Source organism: Crocodylus siamensis, chromosome 10 (assembly GCF_052110815.1).
Source record: "Crocodylus siamensis isolate JL-2025a chromosome 10, ASM5211081v1, whole genome shotgun sequence".
Classification (NCBI taxonomy): Eukaryota; Metazoa; Chordata; order Crocodylia; family Crocodylidae; genus Crocodylus; species Crocodylus siamensis.
Genome location: NC_143404.1, coordinates 8,464,499 through 8,486,345, shown reverse-complemented (window position 1 = coordinate 8,486,345; position 21,847 = coordinate 8,464,499). Strand labels below are relative to the sequence as shown.

Sequence of the window (21,847 nt, the reverse complement as noted above, 5' to 3'; positions counted from 1 at the left end):
AATTGTCCATAAACAGTGATCAGATTTAAGGCAGATCAAATCTAAGGCAGTTTGAAGGATTGGTCCTGCAGTCCTACCTCACTGTGTAATTCCAGTGACATCCAAATGCTGGAGGAGTGGGCCCTTTAAATATAACATTTCACTGTGCTGAAACTTGCAGTTAGAGCTTGTAAGAAGAGCAGCATTCTCTGGGGCAAACGTTAATATAACAAAACATTCACATTCGTTATAGAAAAACCATCTGATAAATTACTTCCAACATTTGTTTAGGCTTTGTTGCATGATCTGTTGGTTCTCCTCATTTCAAATATCAGTTATGCAATGCTATCTTGTGAATATATTATTCCTACACCCTACCATCAGGAGTCAACCTGTTATCTGCTGCAAGTGTACCATGCATTAAAAAGCATAGAGCCCATATGCAGAAAATTTGGTTTGTCTTCTCAGACGGGACAAGTATGTTGGTAGCCAGAAGTCTCGATTGCTCTTTCTGTACAGGTCAGCAGAGGGAGCAACAGCCTCTTGATTTGTATTTATCGCTTTTTTCACTGAAAGCTCATCTTTATCGCTCTTGATATTTCCATCCTGTTAACTGAAAAGAGGAAAAAGGACAGCCGTTGTCGTTTGCTCTTAAACATTCAAATGTTCATAATCTTCACATCAGGCAGCCATTCCTATTTAGTGTGAGAGCCCTGAGGCTTTTTGTATAGGATGGGATATAAGTAATACATATATAATGCACGGCAGTATTTTTCTGGTCTACCTACAGTTTTCTAAGTATTTTTAATATCCAGTTGTATAAATTTCACCTAGTCAGCTTAGTAGAGATGTAAGACTGTTTAAAACATATCTGTTGGCAGATCACAGGTGGTTAGATCATTTTTATTAATATTGCCTAATAGAAGTATGCTTGAGATAATAGAAAAACTCAATCATTTTTTGTTAAATTACCTTTAGCTAGCAATCAGATATGGGGCTGGGATATTGCTTTCATCATGCATTTAGCCCTTATTCTCCAAAGGGAAATACTGATGAACTGTTACCATAACTTTGTCTTTGACTCTTTTTCCTCTCCTCTTCCTTTTTATAAGCTTTGTTGCTGCTGCTTCTTCCAAACGCTTTGCTACCACCGTTAGCTTATCTTCAAACCTTTTTCTAATAATACAAAACAGTCACTCTTCTCAGCAGCTTCAAGAACTGGTTTCTAGCTCTTTTTTCCCCAGAGCAAAGAGTTCTGAAACTCTGTTCACATTGTATGCCTGGTTAGTCGGGAGGAATTCGGTACAGCAGTTACATAATCCTCCATTGCATGATTGGGGTCCAAGGTCACTTGATTATTTATAATCCTTATGAACCAACTGATGTCAGGGGCCATCAAAATCATGTCAAGGATTTATGGGGGATCCAGAGGTCCTCGATGAAAACTTTTAAATCCATCTCAATACATTTTTCAGGAGGCCAACAGGAATTTTGCCATTGACTTCAGCGAGATCAGGATTTTGTTCCTATTACACAACCTAGACATGTATTTATAAAGACACACTACTTTCATTATACAGAGACATACTGCTTTAAGTGGCAAAGGATAATTTTCCTAGATTACAGACTAGAGGACGTTGTTGGAGGGGTTGTTGATCAATGCCTTGTTATTTGCATAGCAGCGGGGCTTTGCGCTGTATTTATCCAACAGTGTTCACTGTTGTGCAGATGCCAATTCTCCAGGCATTTCCCAAATCATTTAAAAGCAGCATTGTAATTTTAACTTTGCCAGGGGTGATTGACATGAGTTGACATGGAAGTAATGAAGACTGTGAAAAGTATCTGAATGCTTATATATTCTCTTCCTTACCAACATCCAGCATCCAGACAATTTACCGCAGATGGAAAAAGTGCTTTGTGGCTATTCTTCCAATTTGCCTGAAAGAGGGAAAAATTACCTAGAATACTTATCAATGGCTCACTCTCAAACTGGAAGGAAGTATCAAATGAGGCTTTGAAGGCTGCTGCTCTGGATCCAAAATGCTTCTATATTTTCATTAATGAGTTGAATGACAAAATAGAGTCACTTATTAAATTTTCAGATGATATCAAACTTGAGGGGACTGCAAGTCCTTTGGAGGACAGGATTAGACTTAAATGATTTTGAGAAACTGCAGAAATGGCCTGAATATACAGGACTCCATTCAGTAGGGATAAGTACAAAGTACTGTACATGGGCAGGATTAGTCAACTGCACAAATACAAGATGAGGGACAGCTTGGTCAGACAACCCCAGATCCTGCTCTGCTGACCTTTTGACAGCTGAACATAAGTCACCTGTGTCATACTCTTACAAAAATAAAAAATGCCACACTCGGGTATGGCAGACACGCAAAGTGATCAGTTCATTTGATTCAGTGTTCAAGGTTTCTGGAGCATGGTGTCCAGTTAGAGGCACCGCTCTTTAAGAAATATGCAAACCAATGGAAAAGCAACAAAAATGATCTGAGATCTAAAAATCATGAAAGAACAGTGTTTGAAGAGAAGACTGAGGAGAGAGATGATGACAGTCTTCAGATATGCAAAAGGTTACTGCAAGGAAGAAGGTAATAAATTGTTCCCCACATCTCCTTGTCCTGAGGACAGGATAAGAAGCAATGAGTTTTTAAGTTTTAGTAGGGAAGATTTAGGTTAGATGTTAGGAGTAACTCTAGCTGTCAAGAGAGTTAAGCGCTGAAATGGATTCACTGGGGAGGTTGTGGGATCTCCATTGTGCGAGGTTTCTGAGAGCAGGTTACAAAAATATCTGTGAGGAATGGTTTAGGTATCATCCATCCTGCCCTGGGGCCGACAGATGGATTAGATGACCTCTTAAGGTCCATTCCTAGCCATATCTTCTATGATACTGCTGTAGTTCAAATGAATTAGATGCTTGCTGCATGATGTGTGGTCAGTCTAAATTCAAGCAAGTCCCTTGTAAAACTGCACAGCTGTGCTTATAGTATGCCGCTGAAGAGAACTGCCAGCTAAGGATGACATGGCTGACACTCTTATTACTCAAACTTACTGTTGGATGCCAAAATGTGCAGGTAGCAAAATTCACATATACTCCAGCAGGTACTACAAAGTCATCCCTTTCCAATAGGAATTGCCACTTACTTCCTTTCCCTGCTTTGTATCAAATCAGGCATTCACTCAGTAGTACCTGCAACTGACTGACCACAGGAGAGCGTCTGTGCCCAAAGGAACACGAGCAGCCCCCCTGCTTGCCATCAATTAAATGCATTACTATTATTTATCTAGGTGACAAGTTGGACCCTCTCATTATATTAGACAATTAAGGTATGTTCCTACATCTTGGTGAATTGAAGGCATAATTTGCACTGAATTCAGTAGCAGCTGGACTGAACCATACTTTTACCTGGGTGCATTCAAGATATATTCCAAGCCTAGCAAATTCAGGGCACGTGCTTCCTCATAGCCAGAGGAAGTATGCCATGTCCCTGTCCTATGTGCATCTCCATTGGCCAGAAAGGTAGGCTTGTGGTACATACAACAGGAAAAGCACTTATTTTACCTTTTCAAGGGGTATTAGTATGGACAAGCTACACTCTTGGTGGCATCATATCTACCGGCGAAACAGCCGGCGTAAGATCCTTGTTTCAGATTGCACCAGGAATCTGTGTCAGGGATATAGCAACATAAACCAGAAGTCATGTCTTATAATCATTTCTGTTTAAACCATTTGATCATGCTCCCATTCAGAGACCACATCCCCAGCCTCACCTAATAAAATGTGGGTGCATTATTGATACATTGGGCACAACAGCATAGACAATGACTTATGAGCTGTTTAGCTTTACTGACAATAGGTGAACTAATATGAAACCAATAAACATGCCTTATTTCATCCATTCCTCAATCCAGTTTTACTGAAGCATGAGAAAGCCTGGTAACTTATTTTCCCACATTGTCCTCCTCTTCTGTTGGCTCATTGCATTGTCTTAGTTCTGGCCTGGGATTGAAATGGGGAAATGAAAGCAGGGATTGGTCTCCCTAGCTCTGCCTATTTACTGTGTTTCACACAGTTGTTGCCCCCAAATAAGATGCCACCCAGAGATTGTGTAAACTCTGAACTTTGTGAAAGCAGGCAAGCTACCGCAGAACTGTTTCCCTTCTGAGAAGAAACCAGGAGGGTGGAAACACTCATGAGAAAGTCTTTGTAGCTGCTGGGCCTCAACCAGTCACTCTCATGCTGTTTTCACTTGGGTGAGTGATGTTACTCGCCTCACGGGCTCGCGCCTCTGTCTGAGTTTGTGACCTCCACCCGAATCTTTAACCCCGTGCTCGCCTGCCATGACTTGTTGACCTCAGTGTCCAGGACTGTTCATCAGGCGTGTTTGTAGAACCGAAGTTCCTCCTGCCGGTTACTCATGGGGCTTCGCCACCCGTATACCCCGGCCTCACGCCTCCTGTGTAGCAGTAACAAGCTGGTTGGCCTCTCACTCCTGGGACCCTCGACTGGGTCCTACTCAAGCCCCCTCGCCACTACCTAGCCTCCATGCGGGTCCGCTGCCCTCAGATACCCCTGGAACTCGGGGAAGAACAAAATCAAAAGGAAAAAAAAAAGAAAGAAGCTCCAACTCAAAACCGGGTGTACTGCCCCTTTAATTACCCCCCACTCCCTTCCAGCACTTCAACGGGACACTGGCTGCCTGATCCCCTTAGGCACTCAGTTCACTGACTACTCTGAGGCACCTCCTGATCCAGTGGTGATGCTCTCTCCCGCTGCAACTCTTCCTGAGCTCCTCGCAGTGCCTCTCTCCCAGGGCGGATTTCCTCAGATGTACCTCCTGTCGACCTTACGAGGCGATCTATGTGTCCCTCCACCACCTTTTCTGCAGTGTTGCTAAGATGATTGTCTTCTTCCCTCTCGCTCCCGTCCTGGCCGCTCCTGCTCTGCTGGTTTCATGTCTCGGCTTGTCTTGGCTGCAGGGGCCTCTGTGGCTGTGTTCTGTCCTTCCCTGCTGGCTCTGCAGCATGCACTGCCATTTTATCCATGCGGGCCGGCATTCAGCGCTGACGTCACTGGCCAGCCGCAGCTGGATAAACAGGTGGCTGATGAGCCACGCGGGTTCTGCCTTCCGCCCCTCGCACGCTGCCTCCTGAGTTGCCGGTGAGTCTTCTTTCGTGCCTCACGCCCCCCGGGACAGTCTTCTTTAGAGATTTTTTTTAAACTCAGATTTGTGGACTTGAAAGGTTTGTTTAGGCTCTGTCTTGGATGCTGTTGTGCTACATAATGAATGAGGCCTTAAAAACTAGGGACAGACATTCAAAAAGCCTGACCCTGAACTGATTCAATCTTTGCAGGTTAGTCTAACCTGGCTAGGCTGAACCAGTTTGTAACCGTACAGACATCCCCTCTGGACTGAGGCAGTTCAGGCACATGCCTGCAGTGGCTCAGGATAGAAGCCAGGGGGTGCTAGAGCAACCTTTCCTTCCCATCCACAGAGCTGAGCTGAAAGGGGCGTTGCCAGGCTGAAGCAGGATGCTCTGATTAGGGAGGGGTTCCTCTACCCTCCTTGATAAGAGAGCATTTATCAGTTCTGTTATCAACATTCAGCACCCCATCAGAAAACAAAGTCTTTCTCATTAGTTCAAGCTCTTCTTAAACAGCTTTTTCCAAGGAAGAAAGTGAGGGACATTACCAGCTACCTGTTGATTAGCTCCAAAAAGCCCTAAGCCAATACTATCTTGCCTGCCTTTGCCCTGCCTGCCTCACACAGACACCTCTCAGCATAACTAGCATACCACATGCCAGCTACAGTCCATGCTGTGGGACAGAGGGGCTTGAGTAGTGAGCAGCGAGGTTGAGAGGGGGAGGGGGGCAGGGGAAGCCAGGCAGATGCTGCTGTACCTGCAAGTCTTTGCAGGAGCTTCAGTGAGAGAGCAAAGGGGAGGGTCCAGCCCTAGTCTCTGAAGCAGAGAGCCCAGCCCAGCCAGAGAGCATGCTGGGATGCTGGGGGGCTGTGATTTAACTTAAACCAGGGAGGGGATTGGGACAGACATTGCATAAACCAGTTTGACCCAAATCAGTTAAGTCTGATACTACATTCAACCAGGTTTATCTCAAACAAGTTGCAGCCATTTTCAAACTGGTTTATGTGCACTGACCATCTGTTCTTTTACAGGTTTAAACCAGCTTCTGATCACTTAAACCAGTTTATGTGTAATGTCTGTCCATAGCCTTAAGGTTCAGCCAATTACCTGCTGCAAGGTAAAGTCTCTGAATGACAAATGCTCCTGAATAACCTCATTAAACTTGCTCGTAGTTAGTGAATGATTTAATTCTACTCACAAGGTGATTCCCTACCAGCTGCACCTCAGTTTCCTCCCCCTTGCTTGTTCCTCCCCCTTGCACAGTAGAAGCTGTGTAGTGTGGCAACGTTAATTAAACTGTCACTGAGCATGTCCACCTCTCGCTGGAAAGCTCTGCAATCCCATTACATTGCTTAAGAGAAAATCCAAATCCTAACTCAACTGAAAATATTGTATTTAAAAAATGGCAAAGCTAGGCTTTCCTGCTGAAAAGCCAATTTCTCCCAAAGTGGTCTTAATTTTAATTCCCTTGAAAAACCTGGAGCTTTAAGTTTCAGTTACTGCGTGTGTCTTCCAACAGATTATTCATTGCAGTAGTTAACTGCTTAGTTCATAAGAGGAGAACCTTTGATTTACTAGCATAGCTAAAATTCAATATCTTTCCCAGAAACAGTCTCAGTCTTTCCTACCAATACGTTCAAATGTTTATGAATGATATAATTTCCTCACTTTCGACACTCATCAGAATCAGCACATTACATCCAATTGGGCCTGCTTCATATCCCAGTGGCAGCCTTAATTCAAATTCTATCCACTTTAAACAATAGTTAATATTTGCCTCTCCATGTCCTGAAGCTGAAAGGTCTGATTTGTGATATGAATAACATGCACCATTGGACACCTACGTTAACCATGTATGATGAGATCACTTCCAGTAAAATCCTGAAATACAGTAATGTGAAAACCATCTGGTTGTTGTGCATTTGATTTTAACTTGGAAGTCTCGGGCCAAGGGTCTCTGTGTTTATTCATGAGTCTTGTGTGTTTTGTGGAACTTTTTAGACAACAAAACCAGGAACTTAGATGACCTCTTGGTTGAAATAAACTTATATTCAGATGAAACTATGCAATTTAACTGCTTCTTTCCTCTACTGGCACATCTATTGCTCAAGCAATTATATACAACTACATCAAAAAATACCAGTAAAGGAGGAATGTCCTGCTGAAAGTAATAAGGTCACCATTAACTGTCAGAGAAAACTTAAATATACAGTCATCTTCATCCCTGGCATGAGCCTTGAGTTCAATTGTCTTCTCTCTGTTTGCAAAGGAGATGTGAACTAATCTGATATTTCTGGTGAATACCAGGCAGGTAGGCTTCCAATCTGGAGAGAAAAAGGGTCCTCAATATTACTACTTGAAAAAAGTTATTTGAAAAAGTAATGCCCAGGTTGGCATATGCAGAGAGCACTTAGCACTGGACTAGCTCTCCCTGAGGAGCGGAGTGAAGAAACAGATATTGGTTCCTCCCACTCCATCCTATCAAAAGATTTTCCTCCTTGGGAAGGTATTGTTAGTTCTCCCTAGAAGGAGGAAATAAGTGAATCAGTCCACCAACAGTTCCTCTTCCCTTCCTCTCTGTAGTAATAAGCCTTGTAGGTCTGCTTACAGAAGGGAAACTGGAATTCAGAGCACAAATAAACCTGTTATATATGAGCTCCTCCCAGGACTAGACAGAGCATTTGTAGTGCCTCTGACTTTACAAATGGCTCCTCTGAATCTTGGAAAAAAGCTTATGTCATTGCATATCACGGCTTCAATCAGGTGGAAACTCCAGTTATTGAAAGGAAGTCTACTTAAGCAGTGAAAGCTCAATGGAGCTGATGCCTACTAAATTAATACACAATTCCATTACAAGCTTCAGAAGCATGACGTGATGGCATGGGCAGATGCTTCCCAAGGCTGAGTTTGTCAAAATTAAGATCTTGTTCAACTCTGACCGCAATAAATTTTTTTAGGTCAAGTATGCAACATATTCAGTCTCGCTTGATAGCAAATGTCCTGTTTTGCATGGAACATTTCAGATGCCTGAAAAGTTCAAGTTAGGACAAATACCTGGATGGAAATCTGTGGCAAATCACTGGAAAACCAAGCAAAACAGTTCCCTACACCCTAGTAATTGTGTGGGAAAGGAATTATAGTATAGCATGGCAAGGGTATCTAGAGCAGCATCTCTTCCACAGAGGTATAAAGCATGAGGCCTGCCTGTTCTCTCCTAAGGACTATGTGAGGAAAAAGTAAATCACCATGGCCCTTTGTACACGCCACGAGATTCCTGCTTAGTTTCTTCCAAAAACCCTCTGCCTTTGTGTGCCCTATGGAGGAAGAGGGACTTTCTGCTTCTTCCACCCAGTAGATCTCTTGGAACCTACTAAGGATCCCTGCACTGAGGAACAGTGGCAGCCTACCACTGTGACACAGTGGCCTCTAATGGCCAAAGGGAAGCAGTTCAAGTAGCACAGGAAAAATTCCCAAGCTGACAGTATTTTCTCCTTAGAACGCCTTGGAATCAGCTTAAATTCACCGCAGCTTTACATGCATCATGGAAACTGGTCCTGGATTGATAGAAACCCTGGCATGTGCATGGATGCACAGCAGGAGACCTAAATCAAGAAATCTGGTGTCTATTACCAGAGCAACACATTGTCTAATTGCAATTATTCTCTGTCTGTAAAAGGCTCCTGCTACTTGAGTTATGGGCCTATATAAAAACATTTTTAAAACCCTGCACAGAAATTATTCAACAGCAAAAAAGAGCATCTCCCCCAGCCAAAACCAAAGCAAAGCTCCTGCCACTCCCAAATCTCTTCCAGGTGAAAGAGAGGGGGCTGGATTGGGTTTAAGAGGCCTTTGGGGTTGTGGAAGAGCTGCTCTGCTCTCTGTGTGAATGGTATGAACGTGGATTGGCCAGCAAAGAGCGGTGGCTAGGAAAGTGAGCAAGGAAAACCATTCCAGTAAAACCCCGACTTCTGCAGCAAGCCAGCTGGGACTAGCACGATCCCGCCTGAATTCTTGGAATGCCTGAGGCCTTAACGAGCTTTTCAAGTAAAACTCCAGGTAAGCAGAAGCGCCTTGCTCCTTGAAGGACCTTCTCCTGTGGGTCCCCTGAGCTCTTAACTTGGCTGCCATCTTTACTAAGATGCCCTAACAGAGAAGGGAGACCCCACCATACCATCTTCTCTGCAGTCCTAATGGTCAGCCCATCACAGCCACCCTCAGTCAGGGTTACGAGTCCATTCCAAGTGTCATGCCCAACCAGGGTAGCATGATTAGTTTCTGCAGGTGGTGATACACAAGGGCGTGACATATTTCTGCAGACATTAGGCTGGCTGTCATGGGGCCACTTTGCATCTGTTTTCATTGAATGGCTTTGTAGGGGCACAGGCATGGGGAACGCCAGTGTTCTTCCCTATTGTCTGTTTTCCAAGTTTAAAAAATCCATATCTATATTTCGGGGGATTCTTCTTGGAGTTGGCCCATAGGTTGGTCTAGAAGGTTGATACTTAACAGTAGCGACAGTGACTGATGAAACTGGGTAGAAACATTTCTATCACAATGCTCCTTTCGTCATGGTGCAGTAGATCTGATACCCCTGGTATGGGAAGGTGTGTGTTTTGGTTTGCTCTGGAGCAACCCTCTGTGGCTGACTGAAGATACAGGCAAAAGACGTAGAGGGAGTGAGTCATTTCCAAAGAAAAGAAGGCTGCTGTGATGTGGGACTTTGAGGCTATGGGAATAGGAAAAAATTGGGGATTACACAGGGTTTTCCTCCAAAAGCCACTAAAAATAGCCTTACCGAAAGGAGACTGTGCGTGCATGTGTATATATTGTCTATATCTTTTCCTGTGTTTCACCATGTCCATCCGTTTGAATACTGCAAACAGTCTACTTCCTGAAAGCTTCAGTATGCATTTAATGGAAAGCAGAACTGAAAGAAGTGCTCCTGTGGGCACGTCCATTTAACACTTCTCATTCTCCGTGACCCTGACTTTGGTGTCTAGCTGATAATGCTGCAGACCTCTGAGAAATAAGTTGGCATATCAGCAGCTGCTCGCCAAGATACATTCTGTAGTCATCAATTTATTGGGGGTGTCCGGAGGTCTTAGAACAGGTCGGGCAGCTGGCTTTGATGAGAACTGGGCCGGTTTATGTTGGAAGCCGAGTTCCCATGACATCATTTTGTTGCAACATGAAAATCCTTTCCTTATGTCCATTGCTTTGCCTTGAATGCTACCAGGGCCTCATTTTCCTCTCATATCATATTTTGCTTTCCCGCTTTCCTTGTTCCTTTCAATACCTCTTTCCCCATTTTATATTGTTTCATTTTTTTCCCTGTTCCGTGTTGTGGCCCTCTCTTCCTCCATATTTTCCTCTCTCTCCTTTTCCTCTGATCATTGTTACCTTTCCTCCTGTTCTTCATTCTTCCTTGTTCACGCTGCTTGTCAGGGTCCAGAAATATTCCTAGTGTCCTATCTTAAGCTTAGTGGTGTCACAAGGGATGAATTTGGCTCTATAGCCATAAAAGAAGTGCTCTAAAGACTGACATTAATGCTATCAATATGTTCCCTGTGTTTTGTGTACTCAGAACAAAAAATGTGCAGTATGTGAGAGGGAAGTTGCAATGCAGTGGATCTGTTACCATGGTAATTATGCTGTTTAGCAAATTGTATAAAGGAAAATTCTAATTTAAAGGCCAAAGACATGAATTACAGCTTCCACTTGGCAGGTTTCACTTGGAAACTTGGTGTTTAAAAAAAAATCTCTGTATGTATACTGCTAATTTTTCATCCGGCACTGACTGTCTTTTCTGAAATGTGGAAAATATTGCCATGTCTCCAACATCTTTCCTTCATGTCCTACTTACAGTTTTGCTGAGACCATTTCCCCTCCTGTAGAACAAGCTGTGCAGGTTGATGTTTATTTTCGAGAGTGGTATCTGATATCCTGTGCTGGCCCAGAGAAATTCAAGTCCCCTCCCTGCCTAACAATATAACTGCCGTTGACATGCCAGCAACATAATTCTGTCCATGCACTGAAGGCAGGACCTCAGCAGCTTTCACTTCATTTATTGCAAGACTTGCTCCCTTCCCCAGCTAAGGTCCCACTGGGATTTCACTCCACTACCAGCAAAGGCTTCATTGCTGCGCTATAGCTTAATCTTGTATTATGGAATCGTCCACAATGCATTTCTTGTATGTAGGGCAGGCTACAGGGCAGAGGAGAGAGACCCAGCTTGCAATGAGCTAGTGGGGTACTGGAAGAAGACTGTTAGGGCAGCACAGAGGTATGTTGGGGCACTTAATTGTCCTGTTGTGGCTTTTAGCAGGCCCCAAAACTGGCTCTGGCATCTCTCTGTCTGCAGTGTCATGCACCCCAAGCAATAGTTTTAAATGGATGACTTCCTATCTACATTGCAAATAACTTCCACATGGTACCTCTGCCCCACATTAGGGTTTTGGTGCATGCTGAGTGGACCTGGTGAGCAACACCTGCTTCTCTGTAGAGCCCAGCCTTTGCATGGAGGCAATATAGGCAAGTCCAGGATGGCAAATCTCTGATCCACTCTTTTGCCACAGAGGTGAGAAGTGAATGCTGTGATTTAGGCCCAGTGCTAATGAAGAGAGATGAAGAATGCATATTGGTAATGGGTTTCTTCCCATAGTGCCTCACTTATGGATCGTGGAGGCCTCTGGAGGGTGTCTTCACTGCAGGCACTATGGGCACGTAGGCCCAGTCTGCATCCTATTCAGCTAGCTTGGGTAGTGACACAGTGAAGAAGAGGCATTATGGATGTCAGTTATCTGAGTGGCATCCAAGGACACCAGTGGACTTGAATAGCCAGGGCTGAAACTTTCCTGAGACAGCTTAAGTGATTTACCCAGGGGTGCCTGCAAGGAGTGCCATGCAGACCTACGTTCATCCCCACAATGTTTGCGCCAGTCATGGAGATTATGTGGAACTAGGAATAATGGGAATGAGGATAACTTGTAACCAGCCCCTTATTATTGTATCTCGTTTTATCTGCATGAGGGCTTCAGGATTTGTCTACTTGCCACCCCAAGGCTAGGCCTGCCTGTATGCCCACCTTGTAAGAGCTTGAGGTGGTAGAAGGTGGGGCGCACTCCTGGCTTTGAGCGTCTCTGTGGCATCTGATCCTCCTGGTACTGATGAACGTGCAAAATGAGGTGCGGGAGAGGACGGTGCGGACGGACAGGTACAATTGCTGCATTCCCGGACAGAGGGGTTCAATTCTTAGGCAGCACGTTTGTGCCGCTGGGATTAATACCATCAGCTTCAAGTTACACTTTCCAACTTCCTTCCCAATTCATTAAGCGCTGCAGTAAATTTATTATCCTCTGTGTTTAAAAAAAAAAATCAGGCAAAAGAAAATCAGATATGCTCCCCTGTTCTGGTTCATATTAAGGCCCTTTTGCCCAGTGCCAGAAGAGGCCTTAAATCTACCCTAAATGGGTAGCTGAGGGTGAGGGGGGCCATGGTATTCCCCTGATGTCATGAAATGCTCTGGTGTAGCTGGTTCTCTTCTTTACCTTCTGGCCTTCCCTTTGCGTGAAGTGGACCAGCGGATTGGAGGTAGCATCAGAGCATTTCTCATGGCTTCTTGTAACGAGCCGGCACACTGGAGCTGCTAGGGATCGCACGGAAGGCTAATACATCCACCCTCCGCTAAACAGTCACCATCACCCTCTTTATAGCCCCATCCCTTTAGGTGCATGTGTATAGGTATCTTAGATGTTTAACCCCTAGTTTTATATTTGAATCCTGTTTCTTTCTCAGTCTGCATCCTAAATTGAGCTGTTCAGCCTGTTTCATCGGAGATCCTGACCATGTGCAAGCACGCACCTGTTCAAATGTCAAACCAGCTCTCTAAATAAACCATCTAAGAAATGCAAGGCTCGTTAGATGAATGGCCCCGTTTCTGAAATTTCCATACTTTGCAGTTAGATTCTTTTTTGTGGTTGTTTGGGGAGAAATATGTTTCCTAGTTTTATGTGGGGATTTTAGTGCGTTACAATGCTGCTTAATTTATGTGCCAGCAGAGTATAATTCACAGTTTTTAACTCGGCTCTGCCAGGAAGTTTTCGACCAGTCTACATATTGTTGCAGAGTCTGAGAAACAAACCAATCAATCAACTGCAATTTGATGCACTTGTTCTGAGGTAGGGTCCCATGCAATCTGCTCCTTGTTGCTTTTTCAGCATTTTGGGTACGTGCAGTTCTGGGAAGTAGTGTGCGTGGTGGTGAGTAGACATCGGTGACAGATATTGGTGGCTTTGGCTGCCTCTTTTTCTGATTCTGATTTTAAGTCTGTTGTTGTTCCACCCACTTTACTGAAACCTGTGGTCTGATCCTGCAAGCCTCTCATATGTTGCCACCAAAGGGTGAGCTATGTGTGGTGGTCCTCCAAAATGAAGTATTTAGTGCACAAGCCTCTGAAAAGGAGAGAGAATTCAAGTCTGTAGTATGTCTTGCAAAACGTATTGCTGGAAATTGGTGGAGAGACTAAATTTAGTTGTGATTTACTGTGTTGCTATTAGGGGAGCTTCCAGTGAGATCCACCAAAGGAGTGCAATAATCATACACCAACTGGCTGGGAAAGTCTTCTGCGAACCACAAAATGGCTGAGAAAGCTTAAGATCCTGGTGATACAGACAATTACAAATGATCAGTTACTGGAAAATATTTCTCCCAACCAAACTGTCTGTATATGGAGTCTGACTCATCTAAAAGCAGACTAATAAGACAAGTCACCTCTCATATTAAAGAATGAAGCCAGTCCAACACATAAATATTCGTTTTAAGTAGCCACATTACTATATGCAGAAAGCATGCTCTTCTAAGCCTGCTGTGGGTCATTTTTCCATGAAAGCACCACCAAGGCATGATAATCCCAACTACCATATAATGTCTGTTCTACATTTTCTCATGATTTATGTTAATATGTTGCTAGCTCTGTGTGTGTGCGCGTGCATGTCCTACGTGGTATATAGAGGTGAAATATTTATGATTCTGCCAGTGGTTAAAAAAGGGGAAAAAATTATTCTGTCTCTAGTTAATGCAATTAATATTTTTAAGTACACTTTAACATCCGTATTTATGACCTAAATCCTCGCCTGGCATGTACAACATAATACAAAAAGAAAATAAAAAATCTCCCACAAACCTCTGTATCTGATATTTTTTAGATGGGGGCCCATATGCATGTAGAATAATATTTTGACCCCAGAGCTCTCCCACTGATTTGGAATTTGCAGTTTGCACGCAGAAACATATCAGCATCTGAACTTCAAAGGAGATTAAATTTTCTGTCTTAGTTTATTTTTGAAATGATTTGTGGGATTGCAAGGTTCACAACACCAGCTCCAATTCAGCACCTTCTCTCTTCCCTCTCTTTATCCTTTCAAGGTCAAATCCATTTTTTAACATATGTGTAGGCTAAAGTGAAGCCTGAGCTGTATGTGGGGGTGGGGAATAAAACTTCTGCAAGAGGAACACTACAGATTGGATTTAAGTTTTCAAGAGAATCTTTTTTCTCACTCCCTTTCTTCTTTTTTCATTCCTTTAATTGGTTCCCTTACTTACTCTCAGATGCTTTTTTTAATCTCTCTCCTAAGTTGAATGTGAATTTAGTAGCCTTAGGGATAGAGTTCAGTGCTGGACAAGACCAGAATTCCCCTAATTTGAGGCAAAAGCAGAGTGAAGGAAACTCTCTTTTGAATAACCAAGCCACTGTTCCAACATTTGAAAGGTAAAATGTACAGAGGAATGAAGACAGAGCATGGACCAGTTGGTTAGCTGGTGTGGATGAACACAGATCTATTATCCCTGGGGGAGTAAGCTATTTTATATCACTTCAGACTTGTTGATAACGCTGGTACAATTTTATTATGAGGTTACCAGCTCTTTATGATACCATTATGCTACACTGTATACAAAAGGTGGTTCCAGACTAGGCCTTGACAAATGGTAGAGATGGTGATTCCAGACTGGGCCTGTACGTAACAATTTGGTATAATATACTGATGCAGACTCTCCTACAGAGGCTCTAATACGATGTCATAAAGTCTGGTCCATCATGTCTGGGGAGACCCACAATCCATTTGGCGGTCAGATTCCTTTCCAACTGAGAGCAGGAAAGGCCTGATCTGGTACGCTCTTAGGACAGTGAAATTTGTAAGGTTATTTTGTTTCTAGTCTATGAAATTCAATAGCGTTTGGGCAAAAAGGCTTGGCACCAAACAGAAGCCATTTCAGAGGTGGCCTGAGGTTGTGTCTTGGTTCAGGTGTGGGTTTCAGCACGCAGGTTACATGTTAGTGAGCTGTCCCCATGGTGTCCAGGGCACCATGAATAGAAGCATTCATAGGAATAAAGGTTGGAAGGGTTGGATCTCAGGAGGTTTAGGTTGAAATTCTGGCCTCACTGAAGTCACTGGGAGTTTTGCCAAAGACTTCCGTGAGGCCAGGATTTCGTCCCTAATTTATATTTCAGGTTCCACCACAGACTTTCCATGTGCCTACAGTTGAGTCATTTAAGTTGGGATAATACCTACCTAAAGGAGATACTGTAACATCACTCCTTAATGCTTGTGGGGCCGTTGGAGATCCTGGAATTGGGGGTAGTGTATACATTTTGGTTTTTATACAATTTTATAAAAGATTAAGTTTTATTTAGAGACTAAGCCACGACACACTTTTTCTCCTGTTTTCTATTCTTTCAGCTTTCCAGACCATTAATACTAAACTATTCTTTCCCTGCTATGATATCGTTCCCTTAAACATAATACCCAAAGCAGCACAATGGGAGCTTGTATCTCACGTTCCCGTCTAAATTTCATCCCACTTTGGGATGAAAATTAAAAGCAGGCCCTGCCAAGTGAACTTCAATCACAGCAAGGAGTCTACTGTAGGTGCTCAAATGGATTTGAATCATGGCCTGCAATTATGATATGCTCCACAATATGTTTCTCATTTTCTTAAGGAAGGCCTTTATTAGACAATAGTGCAGTGTGCATTATAGTGAAAGGCAAGAAAATTGAAGGGAGAAGAGGGCTAGAAAAGTGGAACAAGATGACAGGATCTCTATGTTGACTAAGGAAATCTTTTTAAATTCAGTATTTTCACCATTGTTTGCTGGTAGGATCAATTTTGTGCAATGTCTTTTCTTCTTCTGTTTTGTTCTCGTCCCTTAAGCTGCTCAGGGGCTTCTATTGTGAAAACGTTCTGGTATTTAATTAACTTTTCTTTAAAAAAAATATATTCAGCTGTAATTGGCAATTATGTAATTGGATTCTGAAGTAATCCTTTAATCGTTATTCTTAGGCACGTTGTGCATTTGCCCCCTAAGAACAAGAGATCGGAAATATTTGCTTGGAACAGTTATCGGCGCCTTTTCAGAGTTAATATCCTGGCAACTGCTCAGAGCTGATACAAATCTTGTGCAAGTATTTGGATCAAAAATATGGCTAGGAGACTGTTGGAACAAGACCAGCTGCTTTCGAGTGATTGTTAGGTACTTGTTTTACAATAAGCATCTACGTGCCACAAGTAAGAGCAGGGCACCATTGTCCAGGTGCTGTATGTACTGATCACAGGAAGTCCCTGCCCTGAATAGTTCATGGTCTGAATTAATAAGATAGGAGAACCTGGGAGGAAAAACAAGTGGTGGAGTTCTCATTTTATAGCTAGAGACCCAGGGCACAGAAAAATTCAGTAACTTGCTTAAAACCCTGTGGCAGGGCCAAAAATTACCCCATATACCCCGCACATCCAGTGCCTTAACCAGAAGACTTTCCTTGCTCTTGTTGCAAATAGTCTCCTTAGTTTCAAATGAACTACCCATTGGCTTAGATTGTTCCAGATGAGAGCATTTGCTCTTTGTGCCTGGTGTCACATAGCATTGTTTCTGCTCCCTGGATGACTCCCAAACCCCAAATTGCTATGTAGATGGCTGTACACACACTTCTACATGAATATTCATGCAAATTCCCAAGTATATGTAATACTATCTCTTTCTTTGGCCATTGTGTCTAACAACAACAAAAAGTTCATGGGAAGTGAATATCAGAGGTTGTGAATACACTCGCAGCCAAAAGTTCACCCAGATCTAGCTGAACTCTGCTCCATGACTTAGTCCATCAAGCAGTCACTTCTGTCAGACTATGTTTTTTTCCTAATTTGCAAGTAGAAATGGAGTTTATACCCATGTTAGAGTAAATGAGGTCTTGGGTTTTCTTGCACTGGGGTTTTACAGTGAAATGATGTCTTGCAAATAAGTCAGCTTTCTGGAAGGGGAAGAATGATATCTTTACATAGCAGTTCCAGCAGCATAGAAAGGATGGGTGAGATTTTGCTCTCTGCAACCCCATACAGACCTGGGCTATTTTCTCTCAATCCTCTCCAGGAGTTTTATTCTGATTTTGTTTTGTTTTATTTCTCTAAGTACTGCTTTGTCCCATCAAGTTCAGCAGATCTGAATTGCTCATAACTCCTAGTCACAGGGTGACTGATTCCTTTAAAAGGGAATAGGTCCAGTTCAGGTGTGACTAGTAGTTAGCTTTCTTCCAGTAAAGGTACCTGGCTGCTATAAAGTCCTGTGCTGCAGGGGTGAGCAAGAAGGGGCCAAAGGATGGATGTTGCTTGGGGAGAGTTGTGTGAGACTTGACAGAGCTGGTGGGAGAGAGAGTTGGTGTAGTAAGTGAACTGAAGGGAAAATGTGGAAGAATCCTGTGCAATGAGGATTGCAGCGAGCCGACAGAGATAGGGAACCCTATGGAGTAGAAGTTATATAGGGAATGGATAAAGGAGAAGAACTGCCTGAGGTTGAGCAGGTTGAACCAAAGAATGAGAACTTGGTTCTGGAGTAAAGGTCCCATGAAAAAGACAATAGGTGGAGGACTTACTACAGGGCAGAGTGCCATCTTGCAGATCCTATGAGGTGAGGGTAGAAGGAAAAAGAGTTGGAGAATGCAAGTGTAGGGATTGAAAAAGGATTGTTTGCTCCCCGCTGAATATCCTGGAGAATGGGGTCCTGAAAAAGGAAGCACAAAAAAGAGCAGGTTTGGTGCATTCATACTTGAATGGCTTTGGGTGGGTGGGCTCAAACTGTCTTACTCCGAGGGCTTTGGTGGTGCTTGCATTGATACTAATAAGCTCTATCTTGTATGGACCTCTGAGAGGAGTGTCTGGAGGGAGGTAATCTTAAGTTACTGTAAATCTGTGGTTGAAAAGGTGGTCAGCATGGCTGTCCCTGGAGACCGTAGGAAAAACTGAAGCATTACTTGCCTATACTAATATGGTTGAGTGAAGCGGCTTGTCTGTGCTGTATGAACACTCTTGCATTCATATAATTACCTACCTTAGCTGCATAGTGCCTGACAGGTGAGGACTTGCAACAACCATTGACTTCAGATCAATGGGGCTCAAACCAGGCTAAGGGTGTGTCCCAATATAAGCATATAGCCAACCCAGAAATAAAACAGCTTATTGTGCCATCAGCTCAGAAGAGATTTGCACAGATGACTTCCATTAATGCTAATGGAAGAGTAGAGACCGCAAGAGTAGAGACCACAAGAATAAATCAAGAAGAGCATGTCCAAAAAGCAGACTTTACATTCATAAATCTCAGTGACAAAATCTGAAGGTCTTTTTTTAGTAAAAGTATATGGCAAGAAATCCATCACTGTTTTCAGCTTCTGTAACATTGACACAATGCCTGTATTTTGCCAAGAACATAATTTGAAATGGTTTCATAATTCAAAGGGAAAGTCCTCTCGGCAAAGCACTAGCTTCCGGTAAATAAGCAGCTACATGGAAAGGGAGGTTTTTTTTAAAGTTTAGCATAGGCCTTGGCTTGGCATTTCAGACCAAGTTCTGGGCCAAAGTTAGGGTGAGCTGTTGAATATCGTTCTGTCATGTAATGTGGTGGCAGTGGTTGGGGCACAGGCCAGGCAGAGTTGCATCAGTCCTTCTTCTTGCCAATCTGAGACACACTATTGAAGCCCTCTGTGGAAGAAATTTTTTATCCTTTTGTGAGAATCCAACATTTCTTAACTATACCTGTTAACAAAGAAGGAAGAAACACCCTCCCCCCCCCCGAAATGTAATGCATATTCCTATTGGGTGCCATTTCTCCCCCTAGATTATTTTTATCCTGAAGTGCTAAAAAATATTTCTGCCCTTCTCTCTCATGACAAGGGTTGGGTGGTGAATTCATATCTTGAATGGTAACCAGTTGTAGGTAAGCAGATTCTGGATTTGAATAACAATGAAAGGCTGACCAAAATGCACTAAAAAGGTGTCCAAGAGTTTGAAGGGAAAAATCACGACGTGTTTACAGATATTCCATAAGCAGAGACGGGGGAGAATTTCATCACTAATCTTGCTCATCATGAATAATTCACTCTAACTCTTCCTTTCTGTCCTTTCACAGTTAATGTTTATCACAGTTCAGACAAGCGAGTTTCCTGTTTCTGTGGTAAGTACCCTGACCATTGGGCTACTTGTTATTCTAGCGGTTTTTCTCGTCTTGACCTGAGAAATCTTTCAATGAAAAGTTCCCACCTGGCTTGGCATGTACAAGGTATATTGTATCATGTAGTCAGGTGGTTAATTATTTGGAAATGATTCATTACTTATATGACCCAAATGGTGCATCAGTTCTAATGAAACTGTGAAGTTGAATGAACCCTAAGAGACATGGTTTACATAAGCACTGTCGTCTATACAGCGATTCAGATTTGTTCTAATTCCCATCATACTCTTGCTCTTGTGACCTATGATAAAATTTGAATCTAGGTTTTCCCAAGAGCAAGGCAGTTTTGCCCAAAGTGCTAATTCCCCAAGATTGTCTCATGCTACTAAATGTTGCTGCCTCCCAACCCCGGCCACATCTCTTGGTCCATGCCAATGGCCATAACTCTACCTTGAGTGAGTGAGTGAATGCAGATCCACCTGCGATCTGTTGAAGCTGCAAACCCGTATGGGGAATAGTTTGAGGAAGAAAATCTGATACCTTCGTTCAGACAAAATGCCTAAACTATGGCAACCACACCTGGGCAAAGCGTGTACGATTTGGCTAATACAAGCTAAATACACTATAATTTGTTAATGGGTGTGGCTGCAAAAAGGGACAAATGTTTGTAAAATGTTAACTGTTTCCAAATGAATTAGTTTATTCTCAAATACTGACATCCTCTAGAACATTCAGGCCTTTTTGGATTATCACTCTCGACAGCTGAAATCCTCCTGGTAAATCTTGTATTTTCCACTTGCTGCAACATGATGCTTCAGTCATTTTTGTGGGAGCTGGCTGATAAGGAACGTGGAAGAAATGATCTCTGCAAAACTACTTTAGAGGCTTTACTGAAAACAACAAAAGACCTGCTCTGCCAGGAAACAGTAGCCTTCATTAACACTCGTGGAGCAACTTGTCGTTTGGCCTTGTCAATGTGTGACATGTTTGCTGCCCCAGACATCTGGAAATGGTTTAGCAGAAAGAAGTCATTAAGGTCTGGTTCTTGTAACGGTGCTAATAGTTTTTACTCTTGGATTCATCAACTGAAGGCCAAAGATTTGACTCTGAAGACACTGAAAATTATGGATCGTACTCAGAAAAAGATAATAAACCGCCCTGTAGTGGAATGTGATGTATCATCTATTTATTGATGGTGTCCAGAGTGAACTCGATATGACATTCATAATCTTGTGGCCAGGTTTTTGCTCTTTCTCTCTCTCTTTCCTGTGCTTCTGTAGAAAGGTTGGAAAATTGGTTGGGTGGTAGTTGGCTTTCAGTCACCTATCCTCACCCCTTTCTCCTGGTTTTGGAGGGTGGGACTGAAATACATTGCTCCACCATTTCTGGGACCTAGGTATGGCGTAACTTTGTAGCATTTGGATATTAGCAGAGAGTACTAGTATATAGCCCACAGATACTACCTGCTAGAGATGCAGGTCAACTACAAATAGTTTCTCCTGTTATTTGGGGTGGTTTGGATCTGGATGGAAAAGGTGCATCTGCAGTGGTGGTATAAGCCTTGTGTTGGCTCTTTCCTGATGGGTGCCTGCTAAACTGAAGCTGGCTCTGAGCAGCTATGTGACTTATCAAAACGAACATGCCATAAACGGGGAAGGAAGCCTTCTCATTGACACACACACCACAGTGGGTTGCAACAAGTGGCTGCAAAATACTTGTAAAAAATAAGGCCTGGCTGGAAAGCAACACTTCCATTTTATGAGGGGTTTCAAGGCTTTGACATTTAGTTTCTCCCCAGTAGGCAGTCACAGACACTGCAGTATTCAGAATAAGAAAGAACAGGGGCTGAATCTGGATTTCTACCTCCCTGGTGAAAGCCTTGGACACTGGGCTACTGACTCTTCTGGAGGTGTGTGTTTGATTTTGATCAGAAATTCCTTCTTGTCCTGCATCCAAGAAACTTTCTCAGTGAACAAAAACGTTCTACAAATACTGAATTCTGAGTTATATACATAGTTTCGTATTTGAAAATACCCTGTGTTGAACATAGGTAAATGTGGTATAAGTAGCTTACCTTTGACATATAGGGCTAAAATGGTGGTTCATGGAAATGTCACACAAGCACCCTTGAGTAAAACAACCCACACATCATGGGTCATATCTTGCAAGTGTTGTTTGGTAATAGAGGGGGAACAGCACTGCTGTTGGGCCAACATTTGC

The 21,847-nt window shown here is 43.0% G+C and overlaps 1 long non-coding RNA gene across 1 annotated transcript in view; it reads left to right on the top strand.

Annotated features, from left to right (window-relative positions):
- Window positions 1-20,926, top strand: part of LOC149856192 (uncharacterized) — a 55,609-nt gene extending 34,683 nt beyond the window's left edge. The window contains exons 2-3 of the long non-coding RNA XR_016444514.1: window positions 19,586-19,630; window positions 20,354-20,926. This is a non-coding gene — a long non-coding RNA (uncharacterized LOC149856192). The remainder of the gene's footprint in view (window positions 1-19,585; window positions 19,631-20,353) is intronic.
- Window positions 20,927-21,847: the final 921 nt, after the last annotated feature.